Genomic DNA, 16,297 nt, shown 5'->3' with positions numbered 1-16,297 from the left:
TGCGTGTGTGTGTGTTTGTGCGTGTGTGTCTATGTTTATCTCGACAGCTTCCCCGTTTCGTACGTCATGTTCAATTTTCAGCACTGTCCTTAGTCACTTCCCCTTTTTTTACTTTCACCCATCTTTCTCCAATGTTATTTGTCTCTTCTTTTTCTGTATTAGTTTACATATTTTAGTCAGTAGGCCCTGTGCCTACAAGTATTCCTCCTTTTCAATTTCCATATAGTAGACTTCAGACAAGGGGGAATTAAACTGGTGATGACGTTTCTTCGATTTTCTTCTTCAAATTCGTACACTTGCCTCTTTCTGCATCACTCAAGGAATACCCAGAGAAAAAGCAAGACAGGTTCTAGTTGAGTTTTGCAGTGACGTCGTGATTTTTATTGTCCAATGATTTTTAACTTTATATTTAAGAACTTTCCCATATCGGCGTAATTTTACAATCATGAACCAATTGAACTTTTTTCCTCCTACACCCTTTTCCTCAATCAGGTTTGTTGTTACAAGTCTATATACAATATTGTTTACTTAAACAATCTTGAATCACTCAGTTTACAAGTAAGCAAAACATACAACGTCATACAGGCTCCCGGTCATTTTTATTACTCCAAGCGGAGAGCAAAATTTTACAACCGCTCGCTTACGAAATGTTGTTTGTCACACATCCAACTCATAAAAATTCAACCCACCCCTTCTACCTCTCTTTCTACCTCTCTTTCTACCTATTGTGGGTCAAGGAGGATACGCGTACCTTGGGTCAGGTCTGGGTCAAGGAGAGAAATACGCATACCTTAGGTCAGGTCTGGGTCAAAGAGAGTGATGCGCGTGCCTTGGGTCAGGTCGATTCGGGGCGACGGCCCAAAAATCAGGTCAGTACTTTGGATGAGATGTATAGCAATCTGGCAGATCTAATTATTAATGCACAAAACACATTTATCCCCCTAAAGTCAATACGGAAAAATAGTAATACTCCCAAATGGATGACGGACAGATTGAAACATGAGATCGGAATTAAAAGAGGACTTTACGTAAAAATAAAAAACGGGGAATCACACCTTAGATCAAGATATAACGAAATGGCAAAGCTGGTTAAAAGGAATACACGTTCAGCGAAACGTAATTATGAAATCAAGGTTGCCAGTCAAGCAAAATCCAACCCAAAGGGTTTCTTTCACCTCTATAGAACAAAAAATAAAGAAAGAATAGGACCAATTAAAAACGATGAAAATGTCATGATAGAATCGGAAGAAAAAATGAGTGAGGAGTTTAACAATTATTTTCTATCGGTGTTTACTAATGAGAGGTTAGATAAAGTACCTGACTGCGATCCGATTTTCAGAGGGGATGAAGAAAATAGCCTAACTAATATCAGCATTAGTAAAGAAGAAGTTATCAAGCAGATTGACAGACTTAAAGCTACAAAATCTCCGGGTCCGGACGAAATTTTTCCAAGAATGCTTAAAGAGTGTAAATTTGAAATCTGCGACCAGTTAACTGAAATATTCAATAAATCGGTAGACACTGGTTCTGTTCCAACTGCTTGGAGGCAGGCAAACGTTGTTCCTGTTTTTAAGAAGGGAGATAGATCGACCATATGCAACTACAGGCCAATCAGTTTGACATCGGTTATAGGAAAAATGCTTGAATCAATAATAGTAAATAGACTCAGAGAACACATTGAAGGGCATAATTTAATTCGTGATTCACAGCATGGTTTCTCCAAAGGTAAGTCATGCGTGACTAATCTTCTATCCTTTTACACTAAGGTATATAAGGCGTCAGACAACAATGAAAATTACGATGTTATTTACCTTGACTTTAGCAAAGCGTTCGACAAAGTGCCACACCAGAGACTACTATATAAAATCAAAGCCCATGGCATAGGAGGAAAAGTGTTAGAATGGATTAGAGCTTGGATTAGTAACAGAAAACAGCGGGTCACCATAAATGGTGTAACGTAATATTAGATATTACGTCATATGTGTAATTATGTTATAGAATTGTGTTCCTTTGTATTACATAACTATGTTCATATTTCTTATCTATGTATGTATTGTAACAATGTTAAGCAGTAACGCCCGTCCACTATATGTAATCTTGCCTACGTGCGGAGAGAGGTGCGCACTCTTGTAGAACAAACAGACAAGCGAAATCCTGAATAGTTCGGAGCGCACAGATTTGACAGTTACTAAATAAATAGATTGTTCAAGCGAGTCGAGGGTCCTAAAACTACCCATGTTGACGTGTGTTAACTTACCCTCCTCCCCCCCTTTCACTCACTCGCACACTTCACCGGAAGTATCCCGCTTCCGGTCCAATGGTATATAAGCGGTGGAAATCGCTCACTCGTCGTCATATTCCCACATATTGATCTCTTGATAAAAACTAGAAGGTTTAGATTCATGAGACGATTGGTGTGAAGTGATCACCCTTTTTGCCTACATTACGTGTCTGATATACATTGCATTACTTTACTTATATTTGTACTTATTACTTATTTTGATGCATGTTCCTGATCTCTGTGTACTTAGATAGTACCATATTGTATACGTATCTTGTGTTTCTTATTTGAACGATAATTTCCATATTCTCATAATCATGTACGGTCCCATTGACCCTACTGCCCATTCTCTTTTGTGTTGATTGCCTGTAAATATTTTCCACATTAATCATTTCGTTTACTAGTTTTATCGCTAGTTTAATATTCCTTTCCTGGAATCTTCTTTGTTACCTTTACTTCTAGTCTTACGAATTATCTAGGCCCTGACCAGATAGTTCAGTCCTACAGTGGCTTCTAGAAGTGAGCTGCTTCTTAAGCACTTATCCGTTATACGTAACGTAACTTCACATACCAGCCGCCCGTAACAATGGAATAAAATCTAGGTGGGGCAATGTTACTAGCGGGGTCCCCCAGGGCTCGGTTTTGGGTCCCTTATTGTTCATTATGTATATAAACGACTTAGACAAAGGGTTAAATAGTGATGTTAATAAGTTTGCGGACGACACTAAAATAGGACGCCTAATTAGGTCAGGAGAAGACGCCCAGATTCTGCAGGATGATCTTAATAAACTGTTAACATGGTCGGTGAAATGGCAAATGAACTTCAATATCTCTAAGTGTAGCGTGTTAAACGTAGGGCTACACAACCCCGAAAATAGATACAACTTAGATGACACGTTTTTAGAAAAATCTGAGTGCGAGAGGGACTTGGGAGTTATGGTGAGTCCGGACCTTAAAACCAGGAAGCAGTGCATTAGCGCCAGAAATAAAGCAAACAGAGCATTAGGCTTCATTGCTAGGACGGTAACGAATAGAAGTGCAGAGGTAATTATTAAACTCTATCTAGCGATAGTTAAACCCATCCTTGACTATGCGGTACAGTTTTGGTCTCCGTCCTATAGAATGGACATAAATTCACTAGAATCAGTACAGAGAAGAATGACCAAAATGATACAAGGACTCGGAAATTTGCCTTACGAAGAGAGGCTTAGGCACCTAAACTTACACTCTCTGGAAAGACGCAGAGTGCGGGGTGATCTAATAGTGGATCAAAGGCTATAACAAGGGTGATGCAAACAAGGTCATCATAATAAAACAACAGGGCAGGACTCGCAGTAATGGGTATAAACTGGACAAATTTAGATTTAAGAAGGAAATAGGCAAGAATTGGTTTACAAATAGGGTGGTCGATGAATGGAATAAACTTAGTAACCACGTAGTAAGCGCTGAAACTATCAGTTGTTTTAAAAAACGATTAGACAACTTTATGGATGGGGACGACAGGTGGTGATGGATACGGAGCTGCCTAGTGTAGGCCTTATGGTCTTTTGCAGTCTCCTTTATTTCTTATGTTCTTATGTTCTACCAGCCTCTTACAGGGCTCGGCAGCTACCATTTGGTCATCCCGATTCACCCATTTTAACTACACTCTTACAAGACTTTGGCATATAATAATATTCTGTCAATGTCTTTAATGAGATTCGGTGACCATACGGAAACAGCATATTCCAGATGTGGACGAACTAACGATTTATATAGCTTGTTAATACATACCTCCCTTGTAAGGGGGAAAAAGCCTTGGTATATGTATGTATGTATGTTAATACATACATACATATACCAAGGCTTTTTCCCCCTTCCAAGGGAGGTAGCCAAAAAGGGAAAGGCATAAAAACACTCCCACCCATTTCATCCCTAAATACACTCCACACCCCTCCCACCCTTCCTCTCATCTGAGCACCTCCTGGATGACGGGTCATCCCTGCACCCTGCCCACCGCCCTGGGTCAGAAGCAGTGTCGCAAGACACAGTACATCCACAGCAAGGCTGCTTCATTTAATCGGCGACCCCCCCTCTCCGTCCCCCTTTGCATATAAGGCGAGGACGGGGAGAAATCCCTTCGGGCTGCGTCAAAATTTACTCACACATACTACCCCACCCCCACCCCCCCGCCCATTCCTCCTCATGCAGTCACAACATCATCCATATACAACCATTCTCCACTCATCTCTGTCTTCCGTCCTCTCCCTTCCTTCCTCAACAGACATTCCCCTCTTCCCCAAAGCCCCTTTCACCCCATCCATCCACCTCATCCTAGGACGTCCCCTCATGTTCACTCCTTCCACATCTGCCTTCCATACCTCTTTTAATAGTCTTTCTTCACTCATTCTTTCCATGTGTCCAAACCATCCTAATATTCTTTCATCAACCCTATCTCCCAAATCCTTTTTCACCCCTGTTCTCCTCCTCACCTCCTCATTTCTCACTCTATCCAGCCTAGTAACCCCCACCATACTTCTCAGACACCTCATCTCAAACACATTCAAACTCCTTCTCTCTTCTTCTCTTATGTTCCACGTTTCTGCCCCATACAGTGCTGTTGGCACAATCACTCCTTCATACAGTCTCCTCTTCGCATCCATTCCCAAATGTCTATTCCTCATTACACTCTTTAAACCACCAAGGCATTTACTCGCTTCTCTCAATCTACATTCTACATCCACCTTCACTCCACCTTTTCCTGCTACACTTGCACCCAAGTATCTAAAACTATCCACTTCCTCCAGTCGCTCTCCCTTAATGTTCACTTCCAGTCTACTGCCACTTTCACCCCTTGTACATCTCATCACCTTACTTTTACCCACATTTATCTTTAGCTTTCTTCTATCACATACTCTCCCAAACTCTGCCACCAGCTTCCTCAATCCCTCCTCTGACCCTGCCACAAGCGCAGTGTCGTCCGCAAACAACAGCTGGCTCACCTCCCACTTTTCTCCATTTTCTTTAACCATCTCCAATCCCTGACTCACTACCCTAGCATTCACCTCTCGCACCACCCCATCCATGTATAAGTTGAACAGCCAGGGCGACATAACGCATCCTTGACGAAGTCCCACCTTTACTTCAAACCACTCACTCTCTCCATTTCCAATCCTGACACATGCTCTACTACTCTCATAAAAACTCTTGACAGCTCCCAAAAGCTTTCCTCCTATCCCATAAATCTGCATAACCTCCCACAGTGCCTTTCTGTCTACCCTATCATAAGCCTTTTCCAGATCCATAAAAGCCCAAAAAAACATCCTTCCCCTTTCCTATAGCTTTCTCACATATCTGTCTTACCACAAAGATCTGATCTACACAACCTCTACCTGTCCTAAATCCACACTGTTCCTCACCAATTTCTCCTTCTGTTCCTCTCCTAATCCTCTCAATTAAGATCCTCCCATAAGCCTTCCCTACTACACTCAACAGGCTAATCCCTCTGAAATTACTACATTCACACTTGTCCCCTTTTCTCTTGTAAAGAGGAACTATACAGGCACTACTCCAGTCCTCCGGTACTCTACCCTCTCTCCAGCAAACATTAAATAACCTCACCAACCAGTCCACCATCACTGTACCTCCCTTTTTCAGACATTCTGCATGGCATCCATCCAGACCAGGTGCCTTACCTGCTTTCATCATCTTTACAACTGCCTTCACCTCATCCTTCCTTGTTTCTCCTCCATTTTCCTCACTCATCACTCTCATTTTCTTCGCATTTCCCACTGCAGCTATCTTTCCTTCCCTATCCTCCTTCACATTCAGCAACTCCCTAAAATATTCTGCCCATCTTCCCCTCACTGCCATCTCTTCCATTATCATCTCTCCATCTGTACCTTTTACCTTTTCTTCCCTACTTGATTCGCCTCCTTTTCCTCTCTTAATTTCTTTCCGAAACATCTTTTTATTACTTTCAAAATTTTCTGTCATACTCCTACCCCATTTCACATCTGCTCTCCTCTTTGCCTCCTTTACCTTTTGCTTTACTTCTCTTTTCTTTTCTTTGTACGTCTCATATGACTCCCCTGTCCTCTTTTGTAACCAATCTGTGAATGCTCGCTTCTTCTCTTCTACAACCTTCTTTGTTTCCTCATCCCACCATTCACTACCCTTTCTTCTATTTCCCCCTGTCCCTCTTGTTCCACACACCATCCTAGCACACTTTAGGACTCCCTCCTTGAACCATCCCTATTCCTCCTCCACACCCATCTCTGCTCTATCCTTTACTCCCTCCCACTCCTCCTTTAGCTTCTTTTCGTACTCCTTCTCCTTTTCCTTTTCATTCAAGGAGTTCACTCCAAGAACCTCCCTACCTTTTGTCCCTTTCCTCCTTCTCCATCTATCCTCCACTCTCAGCTTACCTTCCACCAAAAAATTATCTGATATTCCCCCACCCTCTCCCCTTAGCACATGTACATCCTTAACTCTTCCTATCATAATCCTATTTACCACTACATAGTCCATTTCCCTCCACCACCCTCTCCCATGTGTACTTATGCTTGACTTTCTTCCGAAACACTGTATTTGCTATCATCAACTCTCTTTCTAGACACATTTCCACCATCAACTCTCCACTACGATTCTTTCCTGGAACTCCACACTTCCCAACCACTCCATCGATTGGACCATTTCCCACCCTAGCATTAAGGTCTCCCAATACTATTACATTGACATTTCTTCCTAAACCCTCTATGCACTCATTTAAATCTATCCAAAAGGCCTCCCTTTCTTCCATGCTCTTCTCACTGCCAGGCCCATATGCACTTACAAAGACCCACATCTCCTTTCCCAGTTTCACCTTTATCCACATTATCCTTGAGGAAACTTCCTTCCACTCCACTGCACGTTTACCTATCTCCTCACTTACTAGAATAGCCACCCCTTCCCTCCCTCGCCCTCTCTTCACTCCTGATAACCTCCCACTTACACTCCCAAACTTACACTCACCCTTCTCTTTCAACTTAGTTTCACTCAAAGCCAACACATCCATCTTTCTTCTCACAAACATACTACCTATCTCTTCCCTTTTACTCTCATCTGTACCACATCCACGCACATTAAAAGACCCAAACCTTAGGGTGCTGGCCCGAGGCCCTCCAGCACCCCTTATGCCTTTCCTTTTCTTTTTAGGAATCTGCCCCTTGGGGCTACAGGGAGAAGGATGCCTAGTCCCTCTCCCCGTCCCTTTCTTCTCGCCTCTTACGATCCAAGTGGGAAACTTGGTGGCAGTATTCTTTTCCCCCACCACAGGGAAATTTTGAAGTCAAAAGATCGCGCAATCAGTCCTTGAATCTTATTTGCTTTCTCAGAGGCTGGAATACACTGCTTGGATGATTTGAGATCGTTACTGATAATTACGCCGAGATCTTTTTCACTATTCACTTTTATTAACGAATTTCCAAATAAATTGTAATCGTACTTACTGTTATTTTTACCTATGTCCATTACCTTGCATTTACTTGTGTTAAATTTCATTAGCCACTTTTCAGACCATTTCTGTAATCTATCTAAATCTTCTTGAATATCTAATTGGTTTAAGTGATCATTTGCCATTCCGTACAGTTTTGTATCATCAGCAAATTTGGAAACAGTAGATTTTAGTCCATGGTCTATATCATTTATATATACTATGAATAGAAGTGGCCCAAGAACGGAACCCTGAGGAACTCCAATTGTAACATTTTTCCATCTAGAAGTTTTTCCATTTAAAACAACTCTGTTTTCGACCATTCAACCAATTACTAGGTTACCACTTATTCTGTGTAAAGCTAATTTAGTAAGTAGTCTTTCGTGTGGGACGGTATCAAAAGCTTTTGCAAAGTCTAGATATATTAAATCTATATTGTTTCTTTTGTCATAATTCGAGATAACTGTGTTGTAAAATTCGAGTTAGTCACGCAAGAACGTTTCCGTCTGAAACCATGCTGACTATCATTTATCAAACGGTTACTTTCTAAATGATGTTCGATAGCATCTCTGATGATAGTTTCCATTATTTTTCCTACGATTAAAATCAAACTTATAGGCCTATATTTATTTGGTTTCTTTTTTTCACCTTTTTTGAATATGGGAGTAACGTTAGCTAGCTTCCATTCTCTTGGGACATCTCCGGATATGATGGATTCCTTAAAGATAATTTCTAATGGAACAACAATCTCATTTTTCATTTCCTTTAAGATTCTTGAATGCCAACCGTCAGGCCCTGGTGTTTTATTAACTTTGAGTTTCTCTATACCCCTTTTAATTTTTTCTTTTGTTATATTTACCGTAGTGAGTAAGTTTGCCCCAGGCTTTTCACAGGTTTAAGTTTGGAGTTCACTTTGAGGTGTTTCGTTTACGAATACCGAGCTAGAATAATTGTTTAAGATATTACACATTCCTTCATTTGAATATTCAAGTTGACCGTCAGCAGATGATAGTGGACCAATGTGATTCCTAACAGCCTTTTTATCTCTAATGTAACTATAGAATTCTTTGGGATACTCTTTGGATTTATCAGCGATATTCATTTCATATTGTCGTTTTCTTTTCTTTTTTTTTATTGTCTTTAAATCTCTCTGTATTGATACATAACTTTCATAGTCATTAGATGCACCCGAGCACTTATATTTCTTATAAGCCTGTCTCTTTTTAGCAATACTTTTTTCAGTTTCTTTGTCGAGCCACTTTGGGCGAGCCTGATATGGGGAATTTCTACTATCACTGAAGAAACATCTAAGTGTGCAGTTAGCAAGGGGTAAGAGAATGTTACATTTACTTCATCAAAGAAATATTTGACATTCCAATCTTTCTTAGTTGAGTTAATTATCCTTATAAGTTGAGGTTTTGGGAGAAGGGAGGATGTGACTTGACCAGAATTAGCAAAAAATCTTGCCCAAAGGATTCCAACTGAGATTGCACCTCACTCATTTTCAAGTGTATTGCATCAAGTAGTAGGAAAATGAGTAGGGAGTTCTCTTGTTCAGACTGTTTTGTACTAAATTTCTCTAAGTTATCTGTAATCTCAGAGATAATCCTCAATGTGTTTTTTTATATTGTTTGTAATTTATCCATTTTTGCTACTTTCTCATTATCTATTCATAGAAATATTCAAGTCAGCAGAGAAGTCAAAATTGGATATTCATAATCCAGCAAGAGCTCCTTAAGCTACAACCATCACACTTCTCTTTCGTCCGCCATGTCTTTTGATATTTGAATTAATGAGATCAACTTTACTCTTTATCTCACTTATATCATTTTCAAATTTCCTTTGAACTACATTTTTGTTTAAGATGTTCTCCTTGATAATATCTGAATCCACTCTCATGGAGTCAACATTATTTTTTACTATTGTTATGTTTTGGTAATCCAAAACTATACTGAGCACATTATCTACCATTATCAGGTTTCTTTGATGCTGTACCGAGGCTTCAGGTCGCACACTATTCCAATTCCAGGCATGCACCATACACAGTATTAAAATTAATCCAGTCCTCATCTGTAAAAAATATTTTGATTAATACACAATTCAAGCATGAGGCTGTATACACACTTCCCATACTCCTCAAAACTCCACGTTTCTTTTCCTTGTTTTATAATCCTCAATATCACAATTATTATCACAGTAATCCTTTTAAATCATCTGCATGTCTAATTGACACTTTCCTAGTTTCCAAATATAATATCCTGTATCTATTTCTGCCTGCAAAATCAACTATTCTATATGGACCTGAGTATCTTGGTGAAAGTTTATTGTTGATTGTATATATTTTGGCCATGACCAAATCTCCTATTTGTAATTTTATTTTATGAGTTATCTTATATTGTTGCTTCTTCATCTCTTTTTGTATAAATTTTCATGTACTCTGTAACTTTGGTGTATGGCTTGAAATGCATATATCCTATTTGAGATGTAATCATCTATATCATACACTGGCTTTGGTTCTGCAACCAAGATATAATATGGGAGAATTTTGTCTTCCCCATAGATGGTGAAATGAGGTGTTTCTCCTGTAGCTGTATTAATTTGGTTATTAAGTGCACATTTAAAACATGGAATCCAACTCTCCCAAGTCATACCATGTAGGCTTATCAAACCTCTTAGACAATTGAGAATTTTCTTATTTAACCTCTCTACAACTCCATTGCCCTGAAGATGATTTACCTGGATATTAACTTTGTTTATCTTAGATAACCTACATAATTATTCCAATATTTTGTTATTAGATTTAGTACCATTGTCTGAAACTAAGATCTTAGGAGAAGTTAAATTACAGATTACCTGATCATAGATTACTGAAGCAATTTTTTCAGCTCTCTTATTTGATATGAGCTGTAAAATACAAAATCTTGAAAGACAATTAATCAATGGCAACAAATATATATTTATATCCATTTTCAGACATTGATAACTCCAATGTATCTAAATGAACTCTAAAAAGTTCGTGAGTTGCATCGTAGCGAACTTTTTCATATCTAAATATTTCAATTTCCGATCCGACCATATACGTTAGTACAATCGTATTCAAAGACTCAAGAATATAATGAATATGAGATGATGAGAGCCATAAACTAATCGAGATGCGAAAAACCATGAGCGGTATATAATCAAGTCATGTTCAATTTTGACTCATGTGGAGGGAGGGAGCAAGACGCTGTTGCTTCCCGCCACCCGTCCAGTATCAAATAATAACCATATAAACCTTTCATTTTCTCTTTTATGTGTCACTTTATGGGATATGTGAAAGCAGTCATATTCATGACTATTTCATATCACAGAAGACATGTTGAATTTTACAATCTGCGTCATTATGACTGGACACAGCGATAATAAAAGGTTGCATAAACATTAAAATTACATTCCTTATCTTATACTGACTATAATTTCTTTTTTTGCACTATCAAGATGGGAAGCCTAGAAATAGGTGAACAAGGACTGCTTCATCCCTAGATGTACATGAAATTCGTGTAACTCGTGTAGTCACTAAGCTAAGTGAAGAAATACAACTATATTTTCAGTAAGGTTGAAGTTTCAGCCAGCTCAGCGGGGGAAGGGTGAGCAGGGCTGCCAACCAAAAACGCAAGATCGACTGAGATTCTTTGAGTGAATTGCCTACACAGTCTGTAAACTCAGGAAATCTCGTTCGATTTGCGTGGTACAGCTCCCATAGATTGGTAGAACTGCAACTGGGCTACCTCCACTCCCACGCTAACCCTCCCGTTTAAAAAATATATATATATTTAGGACAATGTGTTACCTTTTCCACTTTTCTCAACTATTATGTAAGATAGCAAGATTTGCTATATTCCAATAGAACAATGAAGGGTTATAATACAATATTATTATACTTAGAAATCAAAAGGGTTATAAATGGATTAATTATGGCGAGTGTAACTCAGATGACAAAACATTACAGTTTATACAACATCTTAATTGATATATGCATATGTCATTATAGCAAGCTTACAATAAAACGTGTGGTTTAATGAATGATTATGTCGTGAACACAATGGTGTTCTTAGATTTTACATATGGAGAAATATAGAAGAGAAAATGAAACATTCACGTGAACTCCTTATGACACGCGAGGGAGGAGGAAGGCCTTGGAGGGAGGGAGGTATAGTAACGGATGACTCCAGATTGAGGTTTTCCACGGCTTATTAAATTCAATGGAATATTTCTATCTATTAATGTTGCTTCCTTCTATACACAATACAATACACTGATACAAACAATGTACATAATCACGTTGATATCTGTAATGTCGACATTTTGTCGCAGTCGAAATTCGTCAATGCTTCCAAGTATGGGCGTGAGCCGAGGCTGACGAATCGGCAATTGAATGACCCCACCTTCACTCCTTTTCCCTTGTGTCCTGATTTTGTTAATGACGGCTTGGGAAATTTGAGTTGCTTCCAAGGTCTTCTTAGCAGTTTCTTTGGTTCTTCTTGGTTTTGCTTCTTGAAATACTGGAATACTGCAAGAACCATATTCCGAGCTTGGCTGACAAGCCTTTGAGCACCATCAGGCCTTCCTGGAGAAATATTGGCTGTAGCTGACGCCATCTCGTTCTCCTCTGATTAACCGCAGGTGCCAAGTGACGTATCGACGGTGCACGACACAATGTCGAAAGACAGAATGTCGAAACGACAGAATGTCGACTGCGACAAAATGTCGACATTTCAGATATCGACGTGATTATGTACATTGTTTATATCAGTATATTGTATTGTGTATAGAATGAAGCAACATTAAGAGATAGAAATATTCCATTGAATCTAATAGGCCGTGAAAACTTCAATCTGGAGATATTTAATTTAAGCCGTTACTATCAATCCCTCCCTTGATCTAATGTTTTAAAACCGTTGTTTTGCTCAAGACGTCCACCGGCAAAACAACTGCTTTATTGTGTTTCACAAGTAATGCAATCAAGCTTACTTCTAGATCTCAACAACAAGTTGACTTTTATATCTCTCCCAAATCTCTTTCTTCCTGAATTGAACGCATTATGAAATTGGTGATTCCAACTCCTCAGTTCTCTCATTTAACATCACAATGGGTCCTGAACAGACTTGAAAACATCCTATTTGTGTACCTTTTCATAAGACTATGTCTTTATTCAAAGTGTCTTATAAATCCCCGAGTCCAATTTCAAAACTTTTATCGTAATTGATACTGGGATGGTTAAAATTTCAGAGTCCACAGTGACTCCTTTCAACTGCACTCCTACTTTGTTAATTGTTCTGGAGTGTAATAACGTTGACTTTACTACGCCACCTTCCACACTTAGCAAAGCTTCATCTGGAGTTGATGAATTCTGAGTAGCTTCTGGAATTTCTTAAACACCTGAGTCAGGTTTGCTATACGTAACTTTTTCCTCTATTTGTTTTATCTATTCTTGAATAGACTGCATTGTTAGCTTCCCTATCTATCTCAATAGGTCTTCTTTTCACAGATATTGGTTCTAAGTCTGGTTGATTTGAAAATGGAATTAACTATGACTTTACTAAGACCCCTAACTCTGCAGGACATGTGATCATTCCCTCTTTTCTCATAGTTGCAAATTCTATCAATATACTCGTATCTCCTGGGATAACAGATTATTCACAACTATCACTGGAATGTGCAATTGCTCATTTCTTTATAGAATGATATATGACTAAGTGTTACCTAATGTTTTTAACTAACTTCCTGTTACTCCTTGCAATGAATAATGGATTGGTTCCAAGATTTTCACTCCCGATTTCAATTGGTTTAGAACTCTTGTAGTTTCAGATCCCGTATCAATAGATATTAAAATAGGTTTATTGAAAATTTTACTCACAATGAGGGTTCCTACAGAAATCCCTCCAATTCTTATAGACAATTTACAATTTTCTTTAGTGTTAACGTTTTCTTCCACCCCCTATCACTCTTGTCTCTAACACAATAATGTCTATATATATATATATATATATATATATATATATATATATATATATATATATATATATATATATATATTGCTCTAGGATTAGCTCTGTAGTGTTGTTTTATTATATGCCTGGGGTTTTCCCTCTTGTTTCTGGGTGAATACGAAAATTTGGCATTGCTCTACAATCCTGTGTTCTGTACTCCTCTTTGGTGATACAAACAGAAAGGTGGGTTTCTACAATGGTACTCATCACGACCCTCAAATTTTCAGTTCCTACACATAGTGTCATAATAACACTCTTATGCATTATGCCCTCATTGATTACAATTAAAACATTCAAATCCAACATTCCTTAAAATGGTTCTAACTTTATGTTCAGATCCTGTTTCTCTTATCACTCCTAGAGTTTCTATTTTCTCTCTGTTGTTGCATTCCTATTGTCATGACCAATGGCCTAATTGCTTTACTTTTACTATAACCTTGTAGAAGATAATGTATCTCCCATAAGTCCATAGTTTGTTTGAGATCCCCATACTGTTTTTCTGTAGTTATCTAATTACAATTATGAACCAATAATGCAAATTATATTAACTTAGTAATCTGTGAAACTTTTAACTTATCACTAGATCTTTCTGTCCAATCTGAATCCATCAGCATAGAAACCATGTCCTTAGACCATCTGTCTAGTTTTGTTCAATATTCTGTGTTTCACTTGTTTTTATTTTCTTTATCATTCTAACCAAAGACCTGATAGGATCCTAATCACACTTTGACTTAATTTTTTTCCAAAATTATTTTTCATAATCTTCATATTGTTTTATATCTCCCATTTCCAGGGAATTTACTATAAGCCTATTCCTACCCTTCTCAGGATCTACATGTACTTTTAAATTTTCTATTTTCTTTTTATCATCTGATATGTTTTTAGTCACTATTAGGGTATCTATTAAACTTAAAAACCTATTTACCTCTATGGTGTTTTCTTTTCCCGGAAACTTTGGAATGCTATTACATGAGGTGACAATCTCATGACAGAGAACTTCTGTAGCCATACCTTCAGTTGTTATGTCGATTTGAATTGACTGCTTCCCTTGTAGTCCTTCACATGTACGGCGTGTACCTCAGCAGGACATCAACCTCGTCTTGTGTCCCCCTCGTTCACTAGCTCATCCTCGAAGTCGTCCCCTCGTTCACTATCTCGTCCTTCGCAGTCAGCGTGCACTGCGTGATTGCGTGCACTGCGTGCTTACGTTCACTGCGTGCTTGCGTGCACTGTGTGGTTTGCGTGCACTGCGTGTTCCTGTAGCTGCTTTTAGTTTGTTTCCATGCACCAGTCTCTTCACCCACTCGTGTCTATATTTTGAACGTATCTTGCACTTAGTTCTTTAATAGCACCACTCTCGAACATTTCACCGTTTCGTACGTCATTTTCAATTTTCAGCACTCTCTTAAGTCACTTCCCCTTTCTTTATTTTCACCCATCTTTCTCCAATGTTATTTGTCTCTTCTTTTTCTGTATTAGTTTACAGATTTTAGTCAGTGGGCCCTGTACCTACAAGTATTCCTCTTTTTCAATTTCCATATAGTGTACTTCAGACAAGGAGTAATTAAACTGTTGATGACGTTTCTTCGGTTTTCTTCTTCAAATGTGTACACTTTCCTCTCTCTATGTCACTCAAGGAATCCCCAGAGAAAAAGCAAGACAGGTTCTAGTTAAGTTTTGCAGTGACGCCGTGATTTCTTTTGCCCGATGATCTTTAACTTTATATATAAGATCCCCTCCATAAGGGCGTGATCTTACAATCGTGAACCAATTGAATTTTCTCCTCCTACACCCTTTCCCCCGATCAGATTCGTTGTTACAAGTCTATATGCAATATTGTTTACTTAAACAATCTCGAACCACTGTATAACTCAGTTTAAAAGTAAGTAAAACATACACGTCATACAGGCTCTCGGCCAGTTTTATTACTCCAAGTGGAGAGCGAATTTGTAAAACCGCTCGCTTACGAACTATTGTTTACCAAACATCCAACTCATAAAAATTCAACCCACGTCTTCTACCTCTCTATCTACCTATTTCTACCAGCCTCTTATATATATATATATATATATATATATATATATGTATATATATATGTATATATATATATATACATATATATATATATATATATATATATATATATATATATATATATATACATATAACCTGTCTGTGATATTGGCTGCATGTTTGTGAGTTATGAAATTTGCAGTAGTATGCAACCGATACTTTAGGGACTATATTAGGCGCCCCTATAGACCAACGCTTTATATCATTTTATCTATGTTAGATGAAATATCTAATCATAGAGAAATGATGCTACTTTATTGTGCTGCGAATGTCCCTCAATTATGCTGTTACATCCCCTCTTAATACTGTCATGTACCCCTTTTCTGAATATATATATTTTCAATTTTCGCCTTTCCCTTGCTGTGGAGGCAAAGAAAGAATACCGTCACCGAGTCTTACCACTCGGGTCGTAAAGGCTGCTAAAACGGAACGGAAAGTGGGACAAGACATCCTCTTCTCTGT

At 38.4% G+C, this 16,297-nt stretch overlaps 1 protein-coding gene across 1 annotated transcript in view; it reads right to left on the bottom strand.

The window, feature by feature from the left end:
* LOC143021121 (solute carrier family 22 member 3-like) overlaps positions 1-16,297 on the bottom strand; it is an 87,769-nt gene that overhangs the window by 57,130 nt on the left and 14,342 nt on the right. The gene's annotated exons all lie outside the window — the stretch shown is intronic.

This window comes from Oratosquilla oratoria, chromosome 41 (genome assembly GCF_046742065.1).
Source record: "Oratosquilla oratoria isolate Oo_2021 chromosome 41, ASM4674206v1, whole genome shotgun sequence".
NCBI classification, from domain to species: domain Eukaryota; kingdom Metazoa; phylum Arthropoda; class Malacostraca; order Stomatopoda; family Squillidae; genus Oratosquilla; species Oratosquilla oratoria.
The sequence above is the reverse complement of the archived record's forward strand: the minus strand, read 5'-3'. Positions and strand labels throughout refer to the sequence as shown.